Raw genomic sequence first — 12,886 nt, 5'->3', positions numbered from 1 at the left:
GAGTGGTACAACATACACCCATTTCCAATCCACCTTATTAATCCTTTATTAAGCTGTAGCACAGCCAAAACTGATAACGTGCCAGTGGAGAGAAAATTCTTTAAATTCAGGCTCACATACCCTACAACCCAGCAATCACACTACTGGGTATTAACCCTAAAGATACAAATGTAATGTTCCAAAGGGGCACGTGCACCCAAATATTTATAGCAGCCTGTCCACAATAGCCAAATTATGGAAAGAACCTAGATGTCCATCAACAGACAAATGGATAAAGAAGATGTGGATATATATGTATGTATACACACACACACACACACACACACAATGGAATACTATGCAGCCATCAAAAGAAATGAACTCTTGCCATTTGCAACAATATGGATGGAACTAGAGGGTATTATGCTGAGTGAACTAAGTCAATCAGAGAAAGATAATTATCACACGATCTCCCTGATATAAGGAAATTGAGAGGCAGGGAGATGGTTGTGGGGGTAAGGAAGGAAAAAAATGAAACAAGGTGGGATCAGAAGGGAGACAAACCATAAGAGCCTCTTAATCTCACAAAACAAACTGAGGGTTGCTGGGGGGTAGTGGGGGTTGGGATAGGGTGGCTGGGTCATGGACATTGGGGAGAGTATGTGTTATGGTGAGTGCTGTGAAACGTTTAAGTCTGATGATTCACAAACCTGTACCCCTGGGGCTAATAATACATTATATGTTAATAAAAAAAAATCGGGCTCACATTGTGATGTTAAGGAATTCTTGTCTCAACTTTAATACAGTTACTTCTTGGCCTAGTTGCATTTTTATTCCTTCCTTAATTCAATTATCACTCCATCTAACAAATAGACATTTCCTTCTTTGGCAATTTGTCAAAATTTCCTTTGAAGATTTAAGAAACTACAGAGGCCTAGACCACTATGAGTCAAAAATCTTCAGAGAGCTTCGAATACCCAGATAAAGTAGAGAACCACTGCATTACTGAATGGCCACTGAACTCCAGCCACTGACTTTAAGTGCTAATCCCATACTGTCCCCCACCCCCATGCCACTGAGCAGCCCTGACAGCAACGTACACAAGTGCCTTCTCTCTCCTCCTGATTATGTACAAGGCCAAGAAGGGGGAAAAAAAAAAAAAACACCCAGAACTAAAGAGTCTCATTAGGTTTCTAATAGGTTTTTCTTTTTCCTTGTTCTCTTCTTTTTGGAGATTGCCCCCCTTAAGACACATCGTAACTCAAAATAACTCCCATGGAGGTAAGTGTGAAGAGTAATGTTGGGAGCAAAGGCAGAACCTAATGGCAGCAGAAGAAGATTAAGAGAAACAAAAACAAAAAGAGAAGGGAAGGGAGGAAAAAAAGAAAGAAAAGAAGAAAGCCTTCTCAATAATGTACTAGAAAAGATTTCTTTAAAACAGAAGACTTACCTCCTCACATTTCTTCTCTGCGTGCTCTGTGGATACAGTAAACTATGGCTTGTGCGTCCTTGGGATGCCTGAATTATATCTAAGCCATTGGCCCCGACTCTACTCAGTGCATGCTCTATTTGGTCTGTCACGACCAGCTGGCAAAAGCCAGGGGATGCTCGGTGCCTCTAGTGGAGTCTTGGGCCCCACAAGGCCGTGAAACAGATCTGCAACCATCATCCTACCCTTCAGGCCAGTGAACTCCTTCCTCTTTCCCATAGGGCAGAGCATACTTCCGAGTCCACCGCTCACCCCGAAAGCTTGGTTTGACTGTATTTCTCAGAAGCCCAGCAGGGAGAATGGAAGGAAGCCTGTTGTTCTGGAAGGGAAACCCAAAATATCTTTCCAACTCCTTTGTTGCCTTGGAAGCTATACAGTCCAAGAGAAGGAAGGAAAAACAGAGAATCAAGTGAAGAGTGGTTCAGGAAATAACTGCTATGTGAAACTACTAGAGAAATATATCAGAGCCTCTAATGATAGTGTAGACACTTGCTCCCTTCCAAATTACTAGTGTTAATGCATGCAGTGTAGTGAGTGTTCATAATGTGTAATTGTACCCTGCTTTTGTTTTTATTCCATCCTTCGGGTGGACAGGAATCATGCTATTATATTTTGCATGGCTGCCTAGGAGATCAGGTAATGCTGTAGTTCATGAAAACAGGCACCAGGTAAATAGCACCTGTTTAGAAGCACCTAGCAGCCAGAATTTAAAATGCCTACCAACACCTCCCTCACTCTGTGGGCCTGGATACCAGCCACAGGGGAACTAGGGCTTCACACACAGGTGAGAGGGCTGACTGCACGGAACCAGATGTGCTTTGTAAGCTATTCACACTAGCTTAGAGGAAGTCTTGCTGGGAACAGAGAAAGCAAACTTCTCCCAAACCAGAGGCTTCAAATTGGAGGCCTGTGGGCTGGATGTAACCTAATCAGGGTTTCTGCAGCCCTACATGCACCTGTGTATGAATATGAATTAGAAAAAGGCCTTCCTACATGTGATTAGACCTATTTTAGGACCCTCAGCTAAAGCACAACTTACCCAGTTGTATGCACATGATGGCCCTGGATGCTATGCTTGTCCTGTTTTTAAAATACCAGAATATTAAAAACAAAACAAAACAGGATTTACAATTTCCCTTGTAAATTGGAATGATGGCATGTGATTGATTCACATTCCCACCTGACAGCCATCAGCAGAGATGAACAGCAGCTGCCCACTTGAGCTGGGCCACAAACTCTCCAGTTTCCTACTGTCCAATCCATTCCCTACTGCCCTTTACCAGGCTCACTCACCAATTTAACTGGCCAGGCACTAAGGGCATTAGAGTGTACAACTGCTCTTGAGGTCTTCAAAACATTGTTAAATACAGTCAGGGCTAGGTTGCCTTCTTGCCTCCCTGAAACAGAGAAAAGAGATCCCAATGGGCCAGCACCGCACTTACGTAAAGGGGAAAAAGGTGGGATCGGGAGTAAGATAGACCTGAGTCTGTAAACCTCTTCTGCCACTTCTTGTCTATATGACGTCCACCTAAAATTTGACTCCCACTCTCTTCTGCTTTTCCTTGGAGATTCAATTGAGGACACCTGCTCCAAGATGTGGTCTCAAACAGCTTCCACCTTCGGGGATAAACCTGAACCTTAATACCAAACACTCTCATCCTGAACACTGAGCTCACATTCCCACATTGCAGCTGTCAGTGGGGATGAACAGCAGCTGCCCACATGAGACAGGCCATGTGATCTAGAGAGGCTTCAGGGAGACCATCTGGAGCTAGAGTTGAACAAAATATGTAAATAAATGGTAGATAATGGGATCCAGATTTCTCACTGTCAGAGAAAGAAATGTGCAAATAAGCAAACTAGAATTAAAAATTAGAAAACTGGAAATAAATCTGTGGTGCTGAATTAGAGTCAGAGACAAGTATAAGATCATCTTCATTTAATTTATATATAAGTATCTAGAGAAATAATTATAGATACAAGTGTCTACATTGGTTAGTGTACATGCACATATTTCCCAGTTCTGTCCACTGAGAGCCTAGAAGCAGGGACACACCAGTGACCACTGAGCACACCCAGTGTCCATATCTTGGTTTCTAAATACCACTGTCCATTAGAAAGAATCTGGGCTCGTCAGAGAAATATTTGATTCAGGGATGGAGCACAGAAAATACAAGATGAGCTTGATCATCTTATCATGCCAGACAGTAAGAAAGCACTAAAAAAATTAAATTAAATTAAAATAAAGGATGAGGGCATGTCAAAAGGACATAAGAGCCAACCTGACAGATCTCTCAATGGCCGAACTTGGAACAATTTGAACAAAAAAACACATAATGTAATATTAGATTATAAAGAAATTATAAAATAAGAATGCATGAATTCATAAAGATATAAATAAATGCTTGAATAAACAAGTAAATGGTGAACAGGAAGAAATATTCCCCACCCAGAAGGTAAAGCTTTAATTCCCCTCCCTTTGGATGTGAACTGAATTTAGTGACTTGTGGCAAAGAATAGAGCATGGAGAGGGAAAGAGAGTTACTGTGTAGTGGAGACAGATGGCAGACACTTCCTTGAAAACGTGGCCAACACTATTATCACCAGTTATAAGTCATGTTGATACCCTATGATACAATATATGATATATATATAAGAGACTTGGGTTTGAATCCCAGCTCCATCATTTAGTACTTTGGGGACTGAATAAAGGCCTCACTTTCCTTCTCTGTAAAATGGGGGCAATAATAAAGCTCTTCCCATGGGATTACTGTGAGTAAATGTGGTAAGTGGGGAGCTTTTTTTTTTTTTTTTTAAGATTTTATTTATTTGACAGAGAGAGGTCACAAGTAGGCAGAGAGGCAGGCAGAGAGAGAGGAGGCAGCAGGCTCCCTGCTGAGCAAAGAGCCCAATGCGGTACTCGATCCCAGGACCCTGAGATCATGACCTGAGCCGAAGGCAGCGGCTCAACCCACTGAGCCACCCAGGCGCCCCGGTAAGTGGGGATCTTAAAACAGGACCTGGTACTATGTAAGGGCTCAGTACATACTGGATATTATTATACTTCTTTACCCCTCTCAGCTCCCTGTATAAAACATCCTGTATACACTTCTCGGTCCTGATGGCTACTACTAGACTCTTAAGCAAATCATTTTAGAGGCTAAGAATTACAACTGACAGCTCCCAATGCAGGATTTCTGGGGCATCTGATCCCTTATTGGAGTACTGATTCTCACATCTAAACATGAGAGTCAGCCTTTGGGACACAAAGAAAAGCATGATTATAGGGTGGTTCGAAGCACTAGCTCTAGAGTCCAGATCCTAACACAACCTCCAAGAGCTGGATGATTATTTTTTTCACTACCTTGAGCTTCCTGTTCTGCAAAATGGGTATAATACCAACATGTATCTTAATGATAAGTGAATTGAGATAGTGAATTGGCAAAGTGAATTCAAATCGAATGAACTCAAAGTGGCATTTTGCCAATTCACTTGGCAAAGTGAATTGGCAAAATGCCTGGCACATAGTAAGTGTTCAATAAATATTTGTTGTTATTATACAGGATAATAAAAAGATTCTAGCTGTTGGTATAAGCATATTCCCTATGATGAGAAGACATTTAAAAAAAAAATCTCTCATCCTAGATATGAGGTTTTATGGGACCCTAGAGGTAGCAAAAGAGACAAAGGTTCCTTCTTCCTTAACCCTCTGTCTGGGAAGGGGGTGGGAAGTTGAGGCCCCAGGTCCCAACCTTGTCATCTGGACCCACTGTCTCTCAGGAACAGCTGCTCCTCTCTCCCCTGCCACTCACAGGCCGGAAGGGTTTGGGGAAGTGGATCTGAACAGATGACCCCAGGGCCTCACAGGTCAAACACAGGCTGGGAAGGGGAGGGCCCCAAGGAGTAGCAGCTGGTGTTTGCCCTCCTGAGTCCCCTGAGGATTATTTGTTTAAGTTTCAATGAAATGATTTTAATTTAGTGGTTCTATGTTATATGTTTAGTTTTTTTCAAGAAAAGATTTTTAATCCAGCCCCAGACCTCCCTAGAGGTTGTTGATAGTAATTTAAGTACTCAATTATTTGGTCTGATACGACGACAATTGTTAGAGGTCACAAGCCTGACCGGGGGGATCCCTATGTCAACCACTGAGACACAACCTTCTGCTCCATTTTATTTTACTCATATAAACAAATAACATACATGACTCAAAATTCTAAATCCACTAAATAATTATTGCCTATTCATCAACTATTCATAACTTAAAGACATCGAGTTTACCAGTTTCCAGGTTTGGTTTTGGGGTCCTTCCGAAGACTTTATTCTTTGGCCCAAGCAGGCAAATATATGAATATACACAATTTTTGTTTGGTTTTACTTTCTGTATTTGTACTTCATAGGAAATATTTCTCAGATCCCCATGATAGCTGCTATATTTTTGCTTCCAGATGCTTAGATAGCAAATTTAGTAACATTTTAAATGAACTAGTGCTTTATCAATAACACCTGCATTCATTTGAAAAAATTGTTTTTATAGATTAAAAACACCCATACGACACTGTATCACACAGCAACTAAAAGGAACGAAGTAGATCTATCTGTATTAGCATTAAAAGATCACTAAAAAGAGGTGTTCGGCAATAACTGTTTATACTTCGATACCATTCATATATAAACTGTCCCCCAAATACTCCATATTCACTGAGTGCCTACCTAAAAGTATGTAACAGTCTCTGGAAAGTCACATGCCAAACCAAGAACAAGGAGAAAGGGAACAAAATGGATGAGAGTCAGGGGTGCGTGGTCACAAGGGTCATTAGCAGAAAGCACACTATACTGGGATGGACTCTCAGGCGGGAATTCCTGCTTCTGACTGGCCAGCGCCCACACCCAACTGTTGTTAAGTATTGGGAATATCACCCCTAGTCATTAGCCTCACCTTTACTGTTCAAATATTTTTAGCAAAAGAATTCACGTATTTCTCTTGAAATTAAAAATGTATATATACAAAACGATTCTATGTACAAAGTTCATGTATTTTGACCACAAAAAGAGCTTGGTGAATATTGGCCGTGTTGTCCACAGGCTGGGATCCACTGATCCATAACACATATTTTCCAACAGCTAGAGGATATTTTCTCAACACATTCAGGTGGACTCAAAATGCACCGGGGAACCCCTCACACCAGCCTGGGAATGGCCTCGTGGGACACAGAGGTGGACTAACTCCCTGTTCGAATCCCAGATCCAATCTTCCCCGTCAGCCTGAGCCACTTGGATACTGAGAAATAGGGCAGGGGAATCCCTCAAGGGTCATTCCCACCTAAAGGGCCACAAAGGCAAGGACTGCTCAGCAGAACTCAACTCTGACAACTTGCTGGGGTCAGCACACCTTCTCACAGAGGGCCAGACAGTGAGTATTTTTGGCTTTGTAGGCCACATGGTTTTCATGGAAATCCGCCATTGTGGTGCAATACAGTGAACTGGCATGGCCATGTTCCAATAAAACATCCTTTACAATGGGAGGCCACAGTTCACAAACTCGGGAGGATAACAACTAGTGTGGCCAATGCTTCATTGCTCGCTAGCTCATCGCTGGCCTTCGGTATCAGGTTCTGAGTCCTACATGCAACCTCACAGATGAGGAGATCTGAACAGAGTAAAAGCCCCAAAGCAACTCCACCTCAACACTGCCCAGTGACCCAAAGATAAAGGACTCTCTCACAGTGTGTGATGTTCAACTTCCCATGCTCAAGGAAATTCAGATACTCAGTGGGAACAAGTTCACTCCGGACCTGTAACTGAGGAAATGCACAGGAGCCAGATGGGAAAGGGAAGTTTCAGTTTGGGTTCTCAAATCGGTATTTCCGTCTCTCTGCACTGAATGCTTGTCTCCTTAATTTAAGTAGAAGTATAGAGAAGTGAAACGTAGAAGTCAGTCACAAATCCTACCTGGGTTAGACAGACTTTCCCTGATAAGACCCTATCTATTGTAAAGCTCCTACATCACACAAGAAATCTATCTCTATCTTAAGTAATAAGCATTATGCCAGTCAATCTTTCTGTGACAGGTTGACACATCATTAAACCAAGGCATGAGGATTAGAAAAAAAAAAAAAAAGGCCCCATCAAACCATCACAACTCCCATTTCTTTTATATGTAACAATACAATAACAGCAACTCTTTAAATTACAGGATGTCCTACATTCAGCCTGACCAGCTCAAGTTTTTCCAGGCTTTCTCCAAAGATGTCACACAAATCAGAGTGCCAATCTCAAAGATGGTACTGAGTAGCTCACAGAACAAGGGAAAAAAAATAACAGAATAACAGAAATAATCACATTCAAGTCCTCCTATAGATTGTTGGAAGTTTTTTTTGCACCCAATTAGAGATGAGGGGAAGTGGGGGAAGATCTAAAAATTGTGATTAGTGCATTATTTTTTTCCCTACTGTTCCCAATTAAAGAGGGGTTTCTTCTTTCACTAGAGATGCACAGTTATTAAATCATTATGTCTTTCTTTAAAAGACCAATTTATAACAGAGGGCTCCATACTGCTGCCACTTCTGCAAGGTTGCTTATAATTGCTCCATGCAATGCTTTGACTAATTAAATCACACAAGAGATTGTTTCTTAGTAACACACCTGGTCCACGCTTTGTTGTTGGCTTTCATTAAAGCACTGTGTCTCATGCTGCCTCATAACATGAAAGGATATTAATCAGGTAAATGGCCATTAAAAGTCATATCAATGTTTGCTGTGCAGTGATTATTTTCTTAAATCTTGAACAAAGGAGGTTTCTTTGAAATCTCACGGCCGGCCTCCAACCACAGGAGAGAATAGCCACATTGAAATGCTTTGTTTCTCAACCTTCCCAAGAAGGAAAAAAAGGAGCAAAATGCAAGGTGCGGCAAGAAATAAGATTATATTCTCTTTGTTCCACTGGGCTATTTGGGGCAAGGAGGGACAAGTTGAGCAAACCGAAATCAGTGTACAGCAAGTGAGGACAACAGACAAGAAGTGCTCTCTACAGGCCCCCCATTCCCTAGGAGAGGAAAGCTCCACTTTCCAGGCAATGCTGCTAATTAGTTTGCATTTCAGAGTGAGAGTTAGAAATAAAAAATGCCCAGGGAATCAACTGTTACTTGCATATTAAAATGAAAAAGAAAAAAAAATGTTGCTAAATGTTTCCTTCTGTCAACAAAATACCATTTACGGTCTCACTGATCAGGTTCTGTGTCTGGACCTGGAACAAGGCCACGCTCGTTTGATTCCCCAGTTCCTTTGCCCCTCAACCCTGGAGTAGCTCTCCAAATAAATATATATTTACAGAACCATGTCCACTTTCAATAGAGCAAGCATTCCATTCAAAAGAGGAAGGAGGGTGGCTGCATACATATACACTGGGGGGAAAAAATGACTACTTTGCCAAAAGCACCTACCTTGGATCCCGCAACGTTTTCTTCTTTTCTGCCATAAATCACCATTGCTCTGAACTGAGCAAGGACCCTTATTGAGGCCAGGATTAAGCACTCTGCTGAATGTGGGGTTGGAATCCCAAGTCTGCAATTTGGTGGCTGTGTGGCTGTGAGCCAACTACTTAAACTCTCTGTGCCTTAGTTTTCCCATGCAGAAAATGAACACAATATCACCAACAACCTATGGTTGTTAGGAGAAGAAAATTAATATTGCGTATTAGTATACCTAGAGTCTAAGATATATAGTCTACTATATATGAGTCTCATATATATGATATCTGATACACTGTAAGTCCTCAATAAATATTTAGCTATAAGTGTTTGACAGCTGCCAAAGCCTTCCCTAGTACACGCTTTTATTCAAAGCTGACGGCCATACTGAGAGTATGCCGTCATACTCTCAGTTTGCCCCTTGTGACACCTTACCGTGAGAGAGGTCGTGAGAGAGGGGTATGAGCTTGAATTGGTTTTCATTGAATCTACGGCACAGGAAATCAGAGGACCAGCGACACTCCCAGCAGGGTCCCCAGCGAGAGGCTTCTGTCCAAGGCACGTGCACCAGGCCTAGGCTCTCCTCCAGGCCTCTGTCCATGCTGTTCCCAGCGCAAGAGCACCCAGAGGAGCGACGGGGTTTGAAACCGAGTCGGGGCACCACTGTCCATGCGTGTCGCCATGTGAGCTCTGAGCCGGCGTCCTTTTCTAATCTCACGGTGGGGGTGGGGGCAGGCTGGGCCCCATAGGGTCCTCCGAGGGAGGAATCCTCTGGAGGTCTCCCCAGTTCCACCAGCCAGAGGACAGCAGGCTAGCCAGCCAGGACCTTTGCTGAAAGGGGGCAGAAAGGCCAACACAGGCGATCTCAGCCAGAAAGGAAGACGAAGGCTGTCCTGGCTGGGACGTCCACGGGTGGAGCCAACTATGAACATGGACTGAATATGCTTCCAACTTGCCTTCCCTCCCCTCTGCGGACCCGCACTTCTCACGGCTGGCTCCGTTTCAGGCTGCGTTCTGCATGGGGACAGGTTGGCGGGAAGCACCCCGGACGCAGACTCGAGCCCGCGAGGCCTCCGCCTGGGCTGTTGAAGAACTTGCCCCTCATTGGCCCGGACCCAGTCACGTGCCCACCCCTTCCGCAATCACGCCGGCCGTGGGAAATTGAATTCTGATTGGCCAGGTCAGGGTCCCAGGGTGCCTCTGGGCGGAGCCACAACCACGCGACCTTCTTAGCTGCGGACTGGGGACAGAAGGAGGTTGTGGAAAGCAGGGGCTCTTCCTGGAAGAAGCGTGTGAAAGTCCTGGCCTGGCAAAATGGCAGATGTTCGCCGGAGTGGAGAGAGGAGGCGGCAGCGGAGGACTGGGATGAGAGTAAGAGGAGAGCAAGAGGGAAGGGGACCTAAGATGTGTGTTTACTGTGTTTACTGCTGTACTATCCTGGCAGAAGGGGGTTGCTGACCACAAAGCTGATGGGACACCCCTGAAAGACCCTGCAAAGGCTGCGGGAACTGCCTGACATCCCCGCGGCTGTGGTTCTCATATAGACTGCATGTGAGACATCACCTGAGGAGCTGTAAAAATATCAGAGTGCCTGGACCCCTCCCCCAGAGATCCTGCTCATTTAATTGATGGGAGTGTGGGGGGGGGTGTTTTTCCCCAAGTTCCCCCAGTGATTCTGTTGAACAGTCACGTTTGAGAACCGCAGTCCTGAGGTAACTGCCTCCTATTTTTTGGTAAATGTACCCACTCCCAAGAACTCTCATTCTAGCTAACCAAACCAGCTTCCCCCTACTCACGCCAGATTCTTGGGGCTATTAAGCTAAGGGTGCTTGGTAGGAGACTGGGGGCTGGTTAGGGTTTCTGTTGGATGATGAGAGAATAAGTATATTAAACGTGGCCGCTTTACCTCCTCAGGGTTTTCCTTTTGAACTGTTCCCTCTAATATCTTTTTATCCTAGTCTCAACAGCCATGATGTCATCATATTAGCTTATAATACAAATTGACAAAAAGATGGAACTCCTGGAAAATGTGCTCATAGGAGGAAATTTTTCTCCTGCCCTTACTCTCCCTACCCACCATTTCATTTCTGTTCCTTTTACCCAGGGAAAGACGAAAACTCTTATCAGTTGTAAGAACACCCTGTTAAATGTTTGTATGAATTCTACTTTTACCAGTTAGGAGAAGAGTTGCTATTTAATAAGCAAAATTTCTGATGAGGAACTGAAAATATTCAGCAACATATTAACTATAATCTATCTCTGCTTGCTGGATTAAATGCCAAGAAAAGATACATCCACTGCTGTTTGTAATCTACTTTGGTTCACTATACTGCTTGAGCCTACCAGCTCTCCAATTTTTTTTTTTCATCTGTGATTTTCTTGAACCATTTAACAGGCTCAAGAAAGGCTTAAATTCATGAACAGAAAGTCCATAATAAATTTGTAAGCAGTTATGATAAGTGTCTGGGCATATTTGCCCACAATTGCCATCCTCTGATGCAGAAAGAACTATGAGGAAGCCCTCCCTGGCCTACCCAATACAAAAATTTTATGTGTTAAAATTTAGAGAACTTCCTCAGACGCCACTCTCTTCCCTGGCTTTCACATACTCAAATTTATTCTGTCATTGTGAAAGTTTTAGTGCATCTTTTGTTTTGTTCTTTATATCCTCTCTTATATTTGTAAACCACATCCCTTGTATAGAACACTTCTATATTTGTTATCCTATTTTGATCCTCAGAGTCATCTTGGAATAGTGAAGTATGTTAAGGACATAAATGCTGCTAATGGTTCCATTTCTTAAGGTAATTTCTGAATTAATCAATGAATGTACAATTCCATAGTACGTTTTTAAAATATTTTTATTTTTTTAAGATTATCTATTTCCTTATTTGAGAGAGAGAAGGAGGGAGAGCAGGGAGGGGGTGGGGGGACAGGAAGAGGGAAAGAATCTCAAGCAAACTCCGCACTGAGCACAAGCCTGACAAAGGGCTCAATCTCGTGACCCTGAGGTCATGATCCGAGCTGAAACCAAAAGCTGGATACTTAACTGACTAAACCACCCAGGCACCCCTTGAATTTTTTTTTTTAATTCAGTTAGCCAACATATAGTTTATCATTAGTTTCAGATATAGTGTTCAGTATTTTGTCAGTTGCATATAACACTCAATGCTTATCATATCACATGCCCTCCTTAATGCCCATCACCCAGTTACCAGCCCCCCACCTACCACCCCTCCAGCAACCCTCAGTTTGTTTCCTGGAGTTAAGAGTCCCTCATGATTTGTCTCCCTCTCAGGTTTCTTCCCATTCAGTTTTCCCTCCCTTCCCTTATGATCTTCTGCACTGTTTCTTATATTCCACATATGAGTGAAACCATATGATAATTGTCTTTCTCTGATTGACTTATTTCACTTAGCATAATACCCTCCAGTTCCATCCATATGGATGTGAATGGTAAGTATTTATCCTTTCTGGTGGCTGAGTAATATTCCTGTGTAGATATGAACCACATCTTCTTTGTCCTTTTATCTGTTGAAGGACATCTCAGCTCTTTCCACAGTTTGGCTATTGTGGATATTGCTGCAATAAACATTGGGGTGCAGGTGCCCCTTCTTTTCACTACATCTGGATCTTCGGGGTAAATACCTAGTAGTGCAACTGCTGGGTTACCGGTGGCTCTATTTTTAATGTCTTGAGGAACCTTCACACTTTTCCAGAGTGGCTGTACCAGCTTGCATTCCCACCAGAGGTTTCCTCTTTCTCCACATCCTTGCCAACATTTGTTGTTTCCTGTCTTATTAATTTTAGCCATTCTGACTGGTGTGAGGTGGTATCTCATTGTGGTTTTGATTTATATTTCCCTGATGACAAGTGACGTTGAGCATTTTTTCATGTGTTTGTTGGCCATTGTATGTCTTCTTTGGAGAAATGTCTGTTCATGTCTTCTGCC

The sequence above is a fragment of the Neovison vison genome, chromosome 7 (genome assembly GCF_020171115.1).
Source record: "Neovison vison isolate M4711 chromosome 7, ASM_NN_V1, whole genome shotgun sequence".
Classification (NCBI taxonomy): Eukaryota; Metazoa; Chordata; class Mammalia; order Carnivora; family Mustelidae; genus Neogale; species Neogale vison.
Note: the sequence above shows the minus strand (reverse complement) of the source record.